Source organism: Danio rerio, chromosome 4, assembly GCF_049306965.1.
Source record: "Danio rerio strain Tuebingen ecotype United States chromosome 4, GRCz12tu, whole genome shotgun sequence".
NCBI lineage: Eukaryota > Metazoa > Chordata > Actinopteri > Cypriniformes > Danionidae > Danio > Danio rerio.
Genome location: NC_133179.1, coordinates 63,340,001 through 63,354,190, shown reverse-complemented (window position 1 = coordinate 63,354,190; position 14,190 = coordinate 63,340,001).

The following is a 14,190-nucleotide window of genomic DNA, read 5'->3' as shown; positions in this document are numbered from 1 at the left end:
TTGTGCTTTTTACCTCAGCTAAAAGAGTCACATTGAGGGAGGAGAACATGATGGTGGAGAATATTTCAAAAATCTTCCAGGTAGGTTGGTGCAACCACGTAGCTGACATAAGAACACCGCTTTATTGCTTTATTCTAACGTTAGGCCATTTAACATTACACAACGTTTTCGTACTGTAACAGGAAACTTTTATGCAGTCATCTGTTGATTTACACGACAACGGTGTTTTTAAGACTGAAAATGTATAAATCTGTAAATGTTAAGTTACAAAGTTTTTGTTAACGTGTAAACCAATATATGAAAATGTGACGTCCTGCGCATGCATGGCATGCGTTCAGGGTTGTGTAGATCAAAGAATATACTGGTGCATCGCACATTTTACAAAACGCGACGAGCCGCTGACTGACGGTATGTCGTAACTTTGAGGCTATGGTTCTCTAAAAAACAAAAATACTACATAATATTTATTGAAGGAGCTTTTTTGGTTATTTTTAGGTTGGAAAATCTAAAGTCAGATTCGATTTTAGTTAATTTCTTTTACTAGTATCCCCCCCCCCCTATATATATATATATATATATATATATATATATATATATATATATATATATATATATATATAACTTGTATTTATTTAATTATTAAAGAGTACAATTTTTTTATTTTTATAGGTAAGCACCCAGAGTCTGTACCTCACAGATGATACAAATGTGGCACTGTTTCCGAGGTCAGATGGCTACTTCAGCCTATTAGATCTCAGAGACAAAGCTCATTATGAGGTCCATGGGTGTCACATAGTGAATGACAACGCTGCTGCCTCGGCACCAACGCCATCAACAAGCAGCCAATTTCGGTTTTCAAGACCTTGTACCTCTGCGAGTCCCTCACTGCCACCCAGGGCCCAATGTCTGAAATACTTTAGCAAGTAAGATTTTAAGCTATTGTCCATGGCTATAGGGTATTTTTTCTTACATGAACACAATGTTCATTGTTGTGCAAAACTCTAAATGAAGCTGTTATTAATCCTAGGACTGTCAGCCTGGGGGAGTTTCAAAATGGGAAACTTGACACCAGCAAATTGGTGGTGATAAAATTTACAGAGCAAGAGGCAACTGTACCGGTTTTGATGGCCAAAGTGAAAGATGCTCTGGGAACCAATGACCCAGTAATTTTGACAGACCACAATGCAGTTGAGATTCTAGACTCTGAAGCAACAAGAGGTGCTTCAGTAAAAAAAAATATTCACCTTTATTTACCATGTAATCAAGTTGTCAGACTTTTTTGTTTTCTTTTTATGCATTCACATGTGAAATCTCACAAATAACTTTTATGCATGTTCTGTGTACTCATTTAGGTTCCTTTTACTGGAAGCAGAACTCCAGAAAAATTGTAGCTGTACTGGAGGCAGACTTTCAAGCCATAAAACGGAAGAGGCGGAGAATCTCGTAAGTGTTTCTCAGTGACTTGGTAATGTTTCTTAATTTACCTCTAGTCATCGGTGCTGTGAAAAGCAAATATTAGCTTTCAATAAAGAAAGCTGATTTGATGGAGCATATGGAGAAAAAAAGACACTTACTGAAAAGCATGTTTTTATTAGTGTTTTATTTGCTACTATATTAAAATCCGTCTTATTTCAAAAGGTACTTACTGCAGAGCCACTTGGGCAGAGCTGAGCTCCATCCAGCAAGGAGGAGCTTGAGGTCCAGCTCCTTTTTTAAAGTGAGAATATACAATCATAGTGCATTATAAAGAAAATAAAAAAAAAACTTTTTGAAAAAAGGAAAACAAAAAGCATAAGAAAAAAAAAAACAGAAAAGGTTTATACATCACTTTAATACAGTTTATACATTAAAGAAAACAATTATATAACTTACAAATCTCAGTTGTTTTTAAAGCCTCATTGTCTGGAGTTAGAAATCATTTCAAAGTAATTGTCACCGACTCGGTCCCAATCACTCCCCTCGCTGGCCAGCAGAGGCCGCCATCTCCGGACTTCTAGCATTCAATCATCCACTTACGCTGTGTACACACCTGTCCTGAATCTGGTTAACGACCCACATACCCTATTTAAGCCGCACACAAACACTCAGTCAGTGCGAAGTCTTGTTTAGCCCCGGCCAGCATTTCTGAGCGTTATTCCCTGCCTGATTCTTCGTGTATTACTCCAGCCTGCTTCTGACTCTGCTTCGCCTTCTGCCTGCCCACGATCCACGCCTGATACACAGACTCTGATACTCGCTGCCTGCCCACGACCCACGCCTGATACACGGACTCTGATACTCGCAGCCTGCCACCGACCAATGCCTGGTAAACCCCTCTGTGTCTATTCACCGCCAGTCTTGATACTTCACAGACTATTGCTGATGTGTGTTTGCACTTTAGTGCATATTGTGTGTTTGAGTGGAAGCTTGACTAATAAATAGTGCATAATGGATCCCTCCGTGTCAGTCTCCTCGTTACAGAAGACTTCGCCCACCACGGATCCCGCAGCCATACAGGTTTTGTCACATGAAGTCACAGCTCAAGCTCAGGTACTAACCACACATCAACAGCAACTAAAGCCTAGTTCACAATACAGGATTTTAAACATCAGCAGATCGCTGTGCCGTTCACACTACATGATTTGACTTTTTGTCTTTTAATCTCTGTGGTGTTCACACTACGCAACACTCTGTGAATGATCCACAAGAGGGGGGTCACACACTACATGATCTGACAACAACTCATTCCCCAACAGCTCATTCAAGTTACCAAACCACAGCCCATTAAATTTTGAGGGAGGAGTCGTCAGAAAAAGCTGAACTCTATTGGCTGCTTGTGTGCTGATGACATCACTGTCAGTGTTTCAAGCTTTGGAGAAAGCATTTAAAAACTTCGTCAAATCAGCTGATTTATAAGCGGATTAATCACTCATCTGCAAGGTTTGAGTGGATAGATACACAGAGAGTTTTTAATTTTTGTTATTTTATAACTCTTTGAAATAAAACTAACATATTTATAACACCCTGCCGTTTTCTAACTATCAGTGTATTTCTTTCTGACATTGTTATTTTTTTTTATTACAAAACAGTAAAGAACTGAGCATTTCTGCCTTAAATTACCATATTGGTCAAAATGACTGCATGCATGTCTGATACTTTTTTCGCTGTGAATTTAATATGTGTGCATTTTCTTGCCTAGCAACTTCCTGCTAACATAAACAAAACCTTCTGATGGCAAAAACATCAATTTACTTCAGATATCTTTCAAAACAGCATATTCTGTGCCGAATAGCTCCTGAAAGTGAAAATGAAAGCCAAGACCTTTGCATGTTCTAGTACAGTGGTTCCCAACCTGGGGTCTGCGCCCCCCTTAGGGGGTGCCAGAGTTCACAGGGGGGGCGCGGGAGAGGATAAGTATTGAGGTAGAAAAAGGCATAAAAATGCTCCACTATTATAGGGCTTTGCAATTAATCGAAAATCCGATTTAGATTTCGGTTTCAAGCGATTATAAAAAAGCATTATTCGAGATAAATGATTATTGCATCATATTTTGCCACGTTCCAGTTGTACACGTGTTGCTCTTAAAAGCACGAAAGAGCTTACCTAGATTTTGGTTTTATTGAAGGCCAAGACAAGATAAAACTGATTAATTAATATTTTCTATACATATTACTATGTATTAATATTACACAAACACACACACACACACACACACACACACACACACACACACATATATATATATATATATATATATATATATATATATATATATATATATATATATATATATTAGGGATGTGCGGAGCAGCCGGTATTTGTATTTGTATTTGTTGAGGGGGGAAAAGTATTTGTATTTGTATTTGTTGAGGGGGGAAAAGTATTTGTATTTGTATTTGTATTCGAGTAAAATTCAAAATGGCGCAAAAATATATATTTTTTCTATTACACTTCTAATTTACGTTATAGTGAAAGTATTGTTTAATTATACCCATTATATAAATTATAGATATGCAATATTGGCTGTTGTTTTTGAACATGTGATAAGAAATGTCATTGAAAAGAAAAACATAGAAGCCATTATCTCATCCATGGTTAAACCAACAACCAATAAAATACCATTGTGAATATTATGAACCCCACCACCACCGTTCTTGTTGAAGGACACTGAATAGACAGAATAAAAACAAATAATACTTCAAAAAACTGTTCTTCTTCTGAAAGAACTTCTTTCCAATGCACAGAATTCCAAAAACTAATATTAACTAAATAAATCTAAATAAAACCCTGCCCGGGAGATCTGGCAGAACAAAAGTATTCTATATAATACTAAAAGATACAGCCCTGCTATTGTCATCTGCCAGCCACAAAACAGACACAAAGTTTGTTTCTTTGTTTTTTTTTATGTTTGAAACTGACTTGCTGGGGCAGAATGTGGCTGTGTTGATGCTTTTAGGATGCTTTTAGTGCAGTGGTTCCCAACCTGGGGTCGCGCGGGAGAGGATAAGTATTGAGGTAGAAAAAGGCATAAAAATGCTCCACTATTATAAAGGGCTTTGCAATTAATCGAATATCCGATTTAGATTTCGGTTTCAAACGATTATAAAAAAGCATTAATCGAGATAAATGATTATTGCATCATATGTTGCCACGTTCCAGTTGTACACGCTCTTAAATGGCTCTTAAAAGCGCGAAAGAGCTTATGTGTGTGTGCAGCACGATCACGCAGTCAGAAGCATGCGGTCGGTCAGCATTCATTCTCATTCACACACTGAGACGAGCAGAGGAGCGCAGACATCTAAAGTCATCTTAACGTGAGCGCTTTAATGGTCAAATAGGTGTCAAAACGCGGTGTTTACTGATTATTTACATTAACCCTCATTTGTGTAATAAACAAACGAGTTGAGGATCAAAAGACGTGAAAGAGAAACTATTAAAGAGACCGTGCGCTATAATCCTTCTGGCGCCTGTTTTTATCATTATTAAACAAACACAACGAGAAAACCCTCGCTGCTCTTGACTGAAGGACTGCTGTAGCTAAAGTGTTTTTCTTACAGTGAAGATGCTTAAAACACAGTTTGTTTTATATTTTTATTCTATTGTATTTATTTCTCTTTCCTTTGCAGGGTGGAAAATAACTGTATGTATACAGTTGAAGTCAGAATTATTAGCCCTCTTGAATATTAGCAAACCTTTTACTGCCCAATTTCTGTTTCATGGAAAGAATATTTTATTAACTTATTTCTGAACATAATAGTTTTGATATCTCATTTCTAATTACTGATTTCTTTTTGTCTTTGCTATAATGACAGCACACATAATATTTTACTAGATATTTTTCAAAATACAAGCATTCAGATTAAAGTGCAGTTCAAAGGCTTAATTAGAGTAATAAGGCAAGTCATTATAACGGTAGTTTATTCTGCAGACAATCAAAAATATATATTGCTTAAGGGGGCTAATAATATTGACCTTAAATTGGTTTCAAAATATTTAAACCTTTCTTTATTCTAGCTAAAATAAAACAAATAGAAGAAAAATATTATAGGAAATACTGTTAAAATTCCTTGCTCTGTTAAACATAATTTGGGAAATATTTATTAAAAAAAAAAATCTCAGGAGCGCTAATAATTTTGACTTTAACTGGCAATGGTTTTGATTAATCGTGATTACAATTATGACCAAAATAATCGTGATTATGATTTTTCCCAAAATCGAGCAGCCCTACTATTATATATGTATTTTTAAGTACCAAAAAAATAAATAAAAATCTAAACACATGCTTAAAATTCCAACATAATAGTGAAAATAATTAAAATAAATAACTTTAAATAATTATTTAAATTTTGCTCACTCGCGCAATCTGCTTGTCAACGTGTCGTAAAGGCAAAATCAAAACAAAAATGGCAGACAAACGTAAATGCAGGGATTCCTCAGAGGCGAAGAAAAAGATTAGACAGTATGACAAAGCCTACCTAAATTTTGGTTTTATTGAAGGCCAAGACAAGTTAAAACTGATTAATTAATATTTTCTATACATATTACTATATATTAATATTACACAAACACACACACACACATATATATATATATACACACACAGTACATATGTATGTGCGTGCGTGCGTGTGTATTTATGTGGTGGGGGGGCTCCAATGTTTGTATATGTTCATGGGGGGGGCTCCAAAGAAAAAGGTTGGGAACCACTGTTTTAGTGCATGTGATAATACATTACATAGAAGGTTGCGCGGTGCTCTGTTCAGTGAGAAGCGCTCTCTATGGCAAGCCTTTTTAGCATTTAAATCTTTGTTCTGACTCCATAAATATATTAGAGATATCTCTAATTATATTTTGACTAGTCATAATTATAATTCCACTACTCAGAATGACAATTAGACATGTCTGCAATTACAATTGTACTAGTACGAAATCAGATGAATTTTGACTAGTAACAATTGTAATTGATATCTCTGAGTTTTTACTAGTCATAATACATTTAGAGATATCTTTAATTCATCATATTTAGAGATATTTACAAATATATTTGAAGATATCTCTAATTAATTTACTAAAAGTCTAATTACAGTTGTAGATATCTTGAATTGGATTTTTGACTAGTCAAAATTCATTTGGAGATATATCTAATTACAATTGTGACTAGTCAACTTATTTAGAGATATCTGCAAATATTTTTCAATGGAAGTCAATGGAGGAATATGACTAGTCTATCATAATATATTTGCAGATATTTCCAATCTGACTAGTCGAATTATAATTATGACAAGTCAAAATATAATTAGAGATATCTCTAAATATATTTATGGATAGTCTGAACAAGGTTTAAATGCTAAAACGGCTTGCCATAAGCTTTCACCCAGTAGCACAGTGGAGAGTTCTCTAGTTATATTCCTTTCAGTCCTTTCAGTCGTTTGTTATGCAGTGACATGCAGTCAAATATTTCGCCAAACAGTCCTTAGGGATGCGGGGACACGCAGTCAGATATTTTACCGGACAGATCCGCCACTTTTGGCGCGCATAAACAATCATAAAGCTCTCGTGCTGCAGGAATGAGGAGGTCTGCTGAAGGCGCGCAGCTGACGTGCAGTGAGAGGTTTGCGTCTTTAATAAACTACGGCAGTTTGCGATCACTGAACAGTAAGAATGATTAATAAATCCATATGAAACAACCCCTTAAAAGTCACGTCTCGCTTTCAGTTTCGGGCTTTGGCGCATTTTGTCTCTCTCTCTCTCTTTCTCTCTCTAACTCTCTCTCTCACTCACTCACGCGGGCATGCACTGTGGTCTCATGAGGAAACGCTGCTTTTTGATATAGTGTTTTTCTTGCTCCCGAATACAAATAATATTTCAAGTATTTGTTTGAATCAAGTATTCGTAAAAACACGCTATTCGTGCCTTTCCGAATACCGTATTCGGGTTCGGCTCCACCCTTAATATATATATATATATATATATATATATATATATATATATATATATATATATATATATATATATATACACAGTACATATTTGTGTGCGAGCGTGTGTATTTATATGGTGGGGGGGCTCCAATGTTTGTATATGTTCATGGGGGGGGCCCCAAAGAAAAAGGTTGGGAGTGTTCGAGGTTACAGAAGTAACCCTTCGTTCCCCGAGGAGGGGAACGGAAGTGCCATAGAGTGGATTGATTGAATCCACGAAATGGGAGGATTCGGTTCAGAAGCCGCTTGTCTGAAAGAGTATTGAACGGGCCAATGAATGCAATGAATTGGCAGCGTAAGCTTGCACAGGTGTACTTCATTGCCAATTATCCCAGCATATAAGCACACCTGGAGCGAGCAGACGCCATCCTTTTAAGCTGAAGAGACTTTCAAACAGCTAAGGGACAGTCATTATGGCGACGGAGTATGGCACTTCCGTTCCCCTCCTTCTGCTTCTGTAACCTCGAACGTTCCCCTTCGGTTGGGGAACTTCAGTGCCATAGAGTGGATTGATTGAATCCACGAAATGGGAGAAGTATGGAAAGCGCCATAATGACTGCACCTTACCAACGCCCCCGATGAGGGGATTGTCAAGCAAGCGTGACGCACCCACATCATGGGAGGCTCGGTCCTCCAACGTGTCCCTGGCCCTAATTTATCCTACTTCAACAGAAGTTTTACGGATTTAGATATATTTTTGGGAAGTCGTGAGCATCTAGATAATTCTAGGAAAATACGACAGTACGTTGGGAAGCGTGCAATCCCGATAGGGAGGACGCTGCGGAGGCCATCCGTTACCCAAGGGGGGATACATGGCAGAATTTACATATGGACTAGCCCTAAAAAGGGGGAGTACGCATAGCAAAAGAGTGGTTAGCGGAGAGGGAAGACACGGGTCCGCCCAGGGGGGGGGACTTAACCGTGGCGGAATAAGCATATGGGATCGCCTAGTGGGGATCACGCATAGCAGGCACCTTTACCCAAAACGCGGGCTGACCAGCGGGCAGACCTACAACGTAGTGAGCCAGCAAGTGACTCCTCCGCTGAGTCAGTGCTGGGGGCCACGGAAGAATCTGCAGGGCTCACCTGATGGGGAACTTTACTGACAGATAAAAAGGCGCACGTATCTCCGTGTTAGGGAAAATGGCGCAGCAAGCGTGTTTCAACACCCTACCGAATTGTTTCCTCAATCACTAAGGGTTACCTAATACCCTTGAGGAAACCGGCTCCACTCGCAGATTGTAAAACCTTGCAAATGTGTTGGGTGTCACCCAGCCCGCAGCTCTACAGATGTCTGTTAGAGGGGCGCCGCGTGCGCGCGCTCGAGAGGATGCGAAGCTCCGAGTGGAGTGCGCACGCGCTCTCGGGGGACGCGGCTCATCTCGGCTCTGATAGTGAAAGAAAGGCATCCACAATCTAGTGGGAACTTATTTCGGTACGGCACTTCCCTGCTGCCGACCACTATAACAGACGAAGAGCTGCTCAGATGATCTAAACTCTGAGTGCGGTCCGGATAATACGCAAAACGCGAACTGGACAATAAAGAAGGGCTGAGTCTGCCTCCTCCGAGGGCAGCGCTTGCAGGCTCACTACCTCGTATTAAAACGGAGTGGTAGGAACCTTGGGCACATATCGCGGGCGGGGTCTCAGGACGTGAGAGAAAGCCAGCCCAATTACAGGCACGAGTCACTGACCGAAAAATGCCTCCGGGTCCCCGACCCTCTAATCGATATCAACGCGACCAGCAGAGCTGTCTTCAGGGACAGAAAGATACTGAGTCGAGGATCGAAGGGATCTGACGCGGCTTGTGTAGCGAGGGCGAGATCCTAAGAGGGCATGAGAGGGGGCGGGGTGGATTAATTCGCTTAACGCCCCTGAGGAACCGGATGATGAGGTTATGCGTTCCCACGGTGCTGCCAGCCACCGCGTTATGAGAGCGGAGATGGCAGCCACGTAACCTTGAGTGTGGAGGGCGACAGCCTGCTCTCCAACTTCTCTCGGCGTAAAGAAAGCACAACGCTGATCTGGCAAATTACGGGGGTCTTCTCAGCGAGAGACACACCATTCAGTGAATAGACTCCACGTCAGGGCATAGGCGCGCTCGGGGAGGGGGCTCTAGCCCGAGTGACGGTATTAGCCACCGCAATCGGAGGTTACCTAAGTCTTCCTCGCGTCTAAAAATCTCCAAAGATCGGCGAGGGTGCCAGGTGGTGCCCTGTCCCTGAGAGAGTAGGTGGTCTCTCGAAGGGACTGCCAGGGGAGGGCTATCGCGAGGGAGAGCTCTGACATCCAGGTCCGGTTGAGCCAGAGGGGCGCAACCAGCAACCTGTTCCTCGTCCTCCCTGACCTTGCACAGTAACTGCGCGAGCAGGCTCACTGGGGGAAACGCGTATTTGCGCGTGCCCCGAGGCCAGCTGTAAGCCAGTGCATCCGTGCCGAGAGCACTCGGTCAGGGAAAGAACAACTGGCAATGAGCGATCTTGGGGGAAGCAACAGATCGATCTGGGCTTCCCCGAATCGCGCCCATATCAGCTGAACAGACTCGGGATGGAGTCTCCATTCTCCAGGACGCAAGGCTGCCGTGAGAGCGCATCGGCTGCACGGGTGAGCTTGCCTGAATATGAATGGCGTACATCGATTTCAGCCGCGGATGACTCCAGAGGAGCAGACGGCGGGCGAGCTGAGACATGCGGCGAGAGCGCATACCCCCTATACGGCTGATATACGCCACCGCCGCCGTACTGTCCGTCCTGACCAGCACGTGTTGCCGCTCCAGCACCGGAAAAAAAACGGTGGAGAGCGAGGAACACTGCCAACAGCTCCAGGCGATATGCCAATGCAACTGGGTACCTTTCCACAGGTCCGCAGCCGCATGTCCGCAACGCACAGCCCCCCAGCCCGTGTTGGAAACGTCTGCTGAAACGACAACAAGACTGGACGCCTGTTCTAGAGACACCCAGGCCTGTAGGAACGAGGGGTCGCTCCAAGGGCTGAGGGCGCGGCGACACAACGCAGTAACAGAGACTCGGTGTGCGCGCGCGTGCAATGCGCGTCTGGGGACTCGATCGTGAAGCCAGTGCTGAAGTGGTCTCATATAGAATAATCCGAGCGGCATGAAGCGACTGCCATATGCCCCAGGAGCCTCTGAAATAGTTTCAGTGGGACCACTATTCTACTGTCGAGCTCTCTCAGACAGTACAGCATCAGCTGAGCGCGCTCTCCGGAGAGGCGCGCTGCCATGGTGACCGAGTCCAGCTCCAGCCCGAGAGAAGAGATCCTCTGCACGGGGGAGAGTTTGCTTTTTTCTCGGTTGACCTGAAACCCCCACAGGTGGAAGTGCCAGAGCACTTTGTCTCTGTGCATAATCAACTGCTCCGAGAGAGGGCAAAAATCAGCCAGTCGTAAAAAATCGAGTATGCAGATGCCCGCGAGCCGAAGGGGCGCTGAGGCACCCTCCGCGGACTTGGTGAGGACCCGCGGAGACAGAGAGAGCCCGAAGGGGAGGGCTTTGTATTGCCAAGCTCGACCTTCAAACGCAAACCGCAGAAACTGACGGTGGCGAGGAAGAGTGGAGACATGGAAATACGCGTCCATCAGGTCTAATGCTGCAGACCAACCCAGAGGACGAACGCACCAGAGGATGCGCTTCTGCGTGAGCATTCTGAACGGCAGCTTGTGCAGGCAGCGGTTCAAAACGCGCAGATCTAGGATTGGCCGTGACCCACCGCTCTTTTTGGGCACGATGAAGTGTGGGCTGTAAAACCCGCTCTCCATCTCGGCTGGAGGGAGCGGCTCGATTGCATCCTTCGCCAGGAGGACAGCAATCTCCTCTCGCAAGACAGGGGCGGACAGGGGGCTGACCCTGGTGAATACACACCCGCGACTTGGGGGGCCGTTTCGCGAACTGAATCGCATAGCCGAGTCTGATTGTGCGTATGAGCCACCGCGAAGAGCTGGCCCGCGCTAACCAGGCAGGCAGAGCTCCCGCTAATGGACTCATCGCTACAATCGCTGACGTACCAGCAGTGGGGCAGCGCGGAGTGGGTGTGCTGATCCGGGAAGCGCGCGGGTCCCACGGAAAAGCTGGAGGTGAGATATTTGCTCTCACTCCGAACCCGAGCTCCGGAGGGGAGGCTCGAGGGGTGGGAGAAAGGAGACCGTCCTCCCAGCGCTCGTGAGCCACTGGCGAAACGCACCGAATCTGCAAGCTAGAAAGCATAGCGTCCCAGACTGGCAGATTTCGGGCTGTCACATCTGGGGAAGTGAAAAGTGCCCTTTCATAATGTTTTCATGGCAGTAAAAAGTGCCGTTGGAAATGGGGCCCCGCCCTCCAGCGGGGAAAGAGCAAGTTCCCTCTTTTCCAGATGGCCTGTCCCAGGGACGCTTCGTGGTCCGTTGCCAGACTTAGCGGCATTCTGGGCAGGGGGGCTGCCTGCTTACGAGGTGCCCGACGCGCTCGCTTCGCCAGAGGCGTGTGCGGGGGCGGAGCAGCTCTCGTAGGCGGGCGCCTTCGGCAAAGAGCAGGTATGAATGGCACGGCGGGCGGAGCGGGCTACGGACCGCCGATAAGACATCACCCACCAACTGCTCTCTCACCGCCTTGAATTCCTGGGTGAATTCACAGACGGTGTCGCCGAACATGGCTTGGGATATGGGGAAAGTCAAGAAAGCGGACTTTGTCGACTTTGCGCATATCAGCCAGGGGTGGCGCTCCTGGATCACTAATGTGGACATCGTCCTCCCCAACGCACACGCAGTGGACTCAGTAGTCCGAAGAGCTAAGTCGGCGGCGGTGCGAAGCTCGTAAGCCTGGGTTGGACCCACCCTCGTGCAGCTCGGCCAGTGCCTGCGCTAGGTAGCGCTGGTAGGTGGCTATCGCATGCAAGGCGGAAGCAGCCTGGCCCGAAGCTATGTAAGCTCTAGCTCCGAGGGAGGTAGATAACTTACAGGCTTTGGATGGGAGACGAGGCGGACCCCGCCAAGAAGAGGCGCCGCGCGGATTTACCGCCATCGCGCACTCAACCTGAGGAATCGCCACATACCCCCTGGCTGTTTCACCGTCAAGAGTGGTTAGGGTGGAGGGATACGCAGCACGAGCAGAAAATAAGTGCTTTACAAGACCGCGTGAGCCTACTGTGCACCTCCGGGAAGAAGGGAACGCCCCTCTAGTCGGTCCGGCCGCGGAGCTGGGGGATAAACCATCTCCAACCCACGGCCCGGGCAGCATGGGAAAGCACGGCTAACATGTCCGTTTCAGGATCCGTAGTGACAGCGCTCACCAGCCTGAAGGGGGCGAGCGGGTCTGGATCATTATCGGACAATGAAAGCCCACCCTCCGATGCCGCGGTGGACGTCTGGTCTCCGGTGTCATCGGGCGTAAGGGCTACCATCTGTTAGACGGATCGCTTCCCCCGCCCGAAGCTTGGATGGAGCGCTTAGAGGAGCGGGAGGTCCGCGGGCCCGTGGGCGACGGATTATCTCTCGCTGAAACCCTCAGATCTGCCCGAGTGCCCGCTGCAGAGCAGGGGACAACTGGGGTGGTTCGCCCTTTTGCAAAGGCTAGCCGCGATCTTTACTGCGCAACAGTCATGGCATCGCAATGACGACATGAACTGCCCGCGAGCAGCGCATTAACATGCTAGACCCCCCAGACATGCAACACAGTACTCGTGCCCATCATCCGAGGACAGGAAACCACCGCATCCAGAAACGCACAGTCGGAGCGCCGTCCTGAAAAGGACGTGCTGCACGACTGTGTTGCTCTTTCTGTGAAGTTTGCAACTTTATACGCACCGCTCTGGAGGACCGGACCCAAAGAACGCCAGGCAAGGGAGAAACCCAGCTCGACCGTCTGCCGCTGCGTGTACACACTCTGGACCGGGAGAATGCTCTCGTTCGCTCAGAATCGCTGGTCACAGCAGGAGGAACCCTCATCGACTCGATCAGAAAGTCTCTGAAGCGAAAAGGATGGCGTTTGCTCGCTCCAGGTGTGCTTATATGCTGGGATAATTGGCAATGAAGTACACCTGTGCAAGCTTATGCTGCCAATTCATTGCATTCATTGGCCCGTTCAATACTCTTTCAGACAAGCGGCTTCTGAACCGAATCCTCCCATTTCGTGGATTCAATCAATCCACTCTATGGCACTGAAGTTCCCCAACCGAAGGGGAAACAGCATTTCATGCTTTCACAAGTGTGCTAGATTGACACCTTTATTTACGGTCTTAAGCAATTTTCTTCAAATTTTTCAGCGAATGTTTCTCAATGAAAGTTTTTTCGATGTGGTTTTAAGTATTTAAAAGGCCGAAAACATCAGTGTCAGTTGTTTAATTTTATTTTTGGACAAGCTAAAATGGCAATTTATAATAGGAGAAAGGAAAAGATTGATCATGGCCTGTGTAATGATTTATGTGTAATATTTATGAATTCTGTTAAATCAAGAGTCTTAATAGATTTGAATTATTATAAAGCCATGAATGATCTGGCAAAGTTTAATCTAATTTGCTGTCTAAAAGGGGATTTGTGTGCAATCACTAAAGATGAACTATGCTTTTATTTGTAAAGTTTTGTTTTAATATTTAATAATTGTGTAAAAGTGTAGCTGAAATATATTGAAATAAAAGTGATTTGAACCTCTCTCTGTCTCAAACACACACACTAGAGCTGCACGATTTTGGCTAAAATGAGAATCACGATTTTTTATCTAAAATAAAGATCAGGATTTTCTCAG